Here is a 5,979-nt window from a genome sequence, read left to right as displayed (position 1 = left end):
CAAGCACAACAACAAACCTCCGCGACCTACCCATGGCCCCGTGAACAAGAGGGTGAACCGATTGATCTCGACAGCCCATTGCTCTTGGACTTCAACTGCGAGGGATGGGATAAGGGAACAGCAGCGCGTTACAACGCCCTCCTTCAGGTTGACATGTTACCCACTCGTTTCTGCCACGCGGAGACTCTGGTTGATCTTGGGATCGACGAGGACGTGTTTGAGCCGCTACACGCCATAGGGATAGCTCCTCTGTGCTATACAACACATGAGCTCTACCCAGACGTTGCTCGCCAAGTGCTCGCCACCACCACGATCACGTACGAGGATTCCAATGCACCCTCCTACACCAACTGCTTATTCTCTTTCATGGCCGATGGAGAGCACTGCTCCTTATCCCTCTACAAGCTCAATGAGATCTATGAGACAGCCAATGCACCGAAAGGAGTAGCGGTGGTGAAAAAGTTCTCTCCTTCTAACGCCTTTTGGGATTGCATTGCGAATGGGAACTTCACACCCGGAAAGGCTTACCAGTCGCAGATCAGGAACCCGGCGCTTCGGGTCATTGCAAAGATCATCTCAAACCTCCTGTTCGCTAAAGATCTGACCTCGAAGGTCACCAACGGGGAGCTGCAAACCCTGTACGCTGGTATTGAGGATGAAATCCGAGCTTCTGGGTCCGGTATTCCAATTCAAAAGGTTAAGACGAACCCCGGTTTCAACTTCATGACCATGATCTGCGAGAGGCGGCAGTGTCTTATGCACGGTTCGAACAAGAAGAACAGAAGCGATAGCTTGCTCACACCGCTCTTCAAGCATTTCGGCATTGATCTCAGCAAGTACAACGTCAACAAAGAGGTTCAGTACCTTGACATTAAGTACCTTATGGCATACCACATCATGCGTGATGAAGAAACCATCCCTGGTGTGAAAATGAATCTGAGGAATAAGTGTACTAGAGTGGAAGTTCGCCGTAGCCGCTCCTCTCAGACACAATTATCGAGGCAAACCTTCCTCCACCATTCTCTGGCGTCGGTGAAGCCCAATCTCACCGGCGTCAGAACTTTTCAACCCAGCTCTGTTACATCTTTGTCTCTCTGTTCTTCTTCAATCTTTCCTTGTTTTCAGTCCGTTTTTTTCTTTGTTGTCGCGTGAGTTTTGACTCTTTGGCATGCCATAAGGTACTTGATGCGGGAGCGGCGAGTCCGACTGAGTCCGCGAGGACTATTCTCTATCCATTGTTCTATCCATCTGAACTCTTTATTTTTATGTTTTATTTTTATGCCTTGTGTTGATTTTAGGCTGACCTCAGATTCATTTCACACCAGGGATGGTGTAAATTAAGTCTGGGGGAAGCACTGTGTGCTGAAACTTTATTTCTTTGTTTTTGAGTCAGTCCTTATGTCATTTATATGTTTTATTGAGTCAATTTAGAATCGAGTCAGCTAAAACTCTTGTGGGAATTAGGACCTTGTGATATATTCTTTTAACCACCTCGTGCTCTAACATTCTTATCCAGTGACCTTAGCAGTGATGAAAGACCCACACTTGGACCTGGAACACCCTCTGACTTATCTCATTTGATTATCCAGAGGTCTCATCCGATCATCCAGAGGTCTCATCCGATCATGTTACACTGGGTAAACTCAACTCCACCTAACTTGAACCTAATCCTGACTGAAATTCTTCTTGTTATGGGTACTAGATCAGGGAAACGAGACCCACGCTCAGGGCTTCTTATTCTTTTTACCAATCTTGCTGATCCTGAGTGGCTAGCTCATTTTTTGCTAGTTCCAACCTTGTACGTAAGCCTTTATTTTCACCCTCATGCACTCTGTTTTTCAATGTCATATGTGCAGATATGTGCAAAAAAGTCGGAGATGATAGGATTGACGCAGCCTCTTACTCGTTAATGCATTACATTCAGAGAAGAGAGAGCGAGCATAATGAGAACAATTGACAAGATCAAGCACTGACATAAGAAGAACATTCTAGGGTGCATGATCTGACCAGAGGAACAATGGTGACCCGTGAGAAACAAAATGATAGACCACCAGTGGCTGCAAAACATTCACCCCGATACCTTTTCCTCGAAACCCCATCAATTTTGTGTCAAGAAAAAAAAAATATATATATAAACAGTATGCCTTTATTTATTTTGGAGATGGGGAAGGTAAGTTCGGAAGATACACGCCACTGGGAAGGCTTGGGCAAGGAGTTGGTACCGATTTTTGAGGAATAAGAAAAGAAGTCAAGAGCTAGAGAACAGTCACATGATTGACCCGAAGTGGAGAACAACCACATCCGTGAAGCAGAAACGAGTATGGGTTGTGGACATCAATAGATCCGTCCTCTCTTGCTATTTTGCGCGATATCCTGCATACACTTAAATACGGTAGCCCCTAAACACTATCAGCTCCACCATAAAACAACATGTTCCTTATCAACCCGTCTACCCTGAATAGTGACTGTAAAGAGAAGCTCACGCTGTTCTTAATTGATGTTTAAGGAGTTTTGTCTCGATAGTGCGACCTTTTCAGGTATGAGATAGAGAGTATGGAGCTGATTCTCGAACAGCGATCGTGGGTGTTCTGGTAAGGGTGTGCGGTCTAAGTCTACAGCTTGTATGGTTCAGAGATGTGTGGTAAGAGCATGGATAGTGGATTGTTCTAGCCGAGTGATCTAAGTTCTAGACTGCACCTCATTGCACTTGAATAGTTGTTCAGTTTTGCATTGACACCCGATTAATAACCCTAAGCCGGCTTCATTTAAATCGAATTTGAACCATCTAGGTATTCTAGTTACTTGCGTCACAATTAATTCTCAAAACCCCACATGTTTCTCACCTTATTATTGAACTCATAAGAGTAAAGAGTAAACTGGTCCTCTAGATTGAATCTCAAATATTACAATTACCACTGTTAACTTGACAGTAGCAAAGATTCATTTTTAGTGTATCAAGTGTACACCGGAAACGTACACTGGAGGTGTACATACGAGTGTGTACATTGGGACATGTACACTATACCATACACTCCACTGTACACTGTAACTGTAATTTTGTTTGATTTATCTCAGTTAAATTCTAAAGCTTAAACAATATATATGTTTTGTAAATTTTGAAAAAAAAATAACATAAAACTTGACAATATATTAGTAAATCTTCATAACACACAAAGTAAAGTGACATCTAAGAGTCCCCATATTCTCAAAACCCCAATATACAACCTAAGGGATTATTGGACTGAGACACTGCTTCCAAGGATCAAATGTCCGGTTTCCAAGGCAAAAAGTTTCTCAAAATAAAATACAGTTCCCCAAATATAGCTACAAATAATTGAAAATTACAGGACTTGTAAACCCAGATAGTATTGGACGTGGGACATTACATCTTGCATAAACTTCTTGCACACTGAGCGTATCTCTTTGCTGAGAGTTTCTGGGAAAATCATAACTTGTTTGTTGTTAGGAGTCATCTTGAATATCTCTTGCACATCCCTTCTCATGTCTGATAAAGAAGTGTTAGATACGTTAAAACAGGCAAGTGAGATATTTTAATACACGAGGATGTTAGAGATTTTCATACCGAGTGATTCTAGCATTTTATCGCACTCGTCAAGAGTAAAAATACCTCACATTAAAAAAAAATGCCTCAATGTGAAAATAATATGGGCTATAATGCACAATTGGAAATTTGGGTCTACACCGGGAAGTGTACACCAGGAAGTGTACACTGGAAGTGTACACCGGCAGGTGTACACCGGGAAGTGTACACCGGAAACGTACACCGGAGGTGTACATACGAATGTGTACATCGGGATGTGTACACTGTACCGTACACTCCACTATACATTGTAACTTTAATTTTGTTTAATTTATCTCTGTTAAATTCTAAAACTTAAACAATATATATGTTTTGTAAATTTTGATAAAAAATTAACATTAAACTTGACAATGTATTAGAAAATGTTCATAACGGAAAAGTGAATAAAATTCTTCAAATTTTGAGATACAAGTTGCCAAGAGTATGTGTTTAAAGTTGAAGTATTTTTATGGATCCATTACATATCATTCAAGAAGCATATACTCCAGTGTACACTCTAGCGTATACTCCAGTATACACTGTAATTTTAATTCTATTTGATTTATGTTAGTTAAATTAAATCAAATTTCATTCAAACTTAAATGAAACACTAAGGCCTTGTTTGGCATAGCAGAGGATAAAGCAGTAGTAGTATGCTATAGAAGCAGTATGTTGCAGAAACTGTAAGCTTTTGCTAAACTGTTTAGCAGTATGAGTATGTTATTTAAAATTATTATAAAAATTAGTATATAATATATAATATTTGTATTTTTAATGAATATATTTCTAATATATATATATATATATACAAAATTAAAAAGATATATAACTAATTTATTTTTTCAAATAATTTAAAATTTATATTTATATAGAAAATATTATTTTATAATAAATTTTATAATTAAAATATCCATTTTTAAAAAATAATATTTCACATTTAAAATATAATTAAATTATATAAATTAAATTAAATTTTAAATCTGAAATACAATTTTTTTAAAAAATATATTTTTATTGTAAATTAATTGCAGAAATCAAAATTTTATTTTCTGAATATAAAAATAATTTTAAGATATTATTAAATAAAATAAATTAATAAATTATATATTTTTCTTAATTTTATAAATTATAAATGCAACTGCTCTTCTAAAAGTTTCATATGAGAGCATTGGTTAGAGAACATTTGGAGAACATTAGCATTTAGTAAATGTTTTTCTAAATATTTTTCTAACAATTGTTGATTGGATAATGATAGCATTTAGTAAATGTTTTTCTAAATATTTTTCTAACAATTGTTGATTGGATAATGATCTACCAATCAAGACCTAAGTCTTAACCAAAGCATAGCATTACACTGTACACCCTAAATGCTTGTGTACACATAAGTGTACAACCTAAACCAAAACAGAGCTAAAATTACATTTTTATTAATTAATTAATTTTAAATTTTAAATTTATTAACAATATTTTTCTATATCTTAAATTTATTTATGAGTATAAATTTCCTTTCAATTGCAATAGGAAAATTCTTATACAAATCCTAAGCTTTAAAATTAAATATATATAATGTGCCTAAATAGATAATATTCATTATTTTGTTTTATGTTATTTAGCACTAAACCGGTGGAATGTTCGCTACAATGTGCCAAAATAGATAATATCCATAATAATCAAACAAAATTAAAGTTATCAGGTGTAAGGCTCAGACAACAACGAAGAGGAGGGTCCAAAGATATCAGATTCTTGTGACATGCGAAGAATTACCCTTCGAACAATGTCACCCAGATACATTGCTGCTATCATCTTCTCAAATCCCTATATAAGAAAAATCACAAAATATCTGTTCGGGTCGAAAACGGTTGCGACAAAGTTAACGTCCAAATCCCCAAAGAAGAAAACGTAGAAACCTTCTTCGACAAATACTTTTTCGAAATAGATTCTTCTTTACGAAAAGCTTTGCGGAGGAAACGCGAGTCATCGGACAAGAGCTCGAAAAGGGTCGCTACGCAGCGACCGAACGAGCGACCGAGCTCAAGCCGAAGCTCGGTCGCTACATAGCGACCGAGCTCGAGCAGGAGCGTCCATTCCGCTCGGTCGCTACGTAGCGACCGAGCTCAAGCAGGAGCTAGCGACCGAGCTCGAGCAGAAGTTCGGTCGCTACGTAGCGACCGAGCGTTCGTCCGCTCAGTCGCTACGTAGCGACCGAGCTCTTCCGAAATGTCGATACGACATTAGTCCATGCATTCTCGTCTACCCTTCGATGCTATCTCCAGAAGACCGTAGCGAACCCATTTCACGTTCCCCGCCATTCTAAGTTATAGATCAAACTTTACCGTAAAAACCGCGGAAAGTCCGTTCTTTATCGAAAGAAGCCGTAATAAACGCTTCGAGTCAGAAGA

Source organism: Brassica oleracea, chromosome C7 (assembly GCF_000695525.1).
Source record: "Brassica oleracea var. oleracea cultivar TO1000 chromosome C7, BOL, whole genome shotgun sequence".
Taxonomy (NCBI): domain Eukaryota; kingdom Viridiplantae; phylum Streptophyta; class Magnoliopsida; order Brassicales; family Brassicaceae; genus Brassica; species Brassica oleracea.
Note: the sequence above shows the minus strand (reverse complement) of the source record.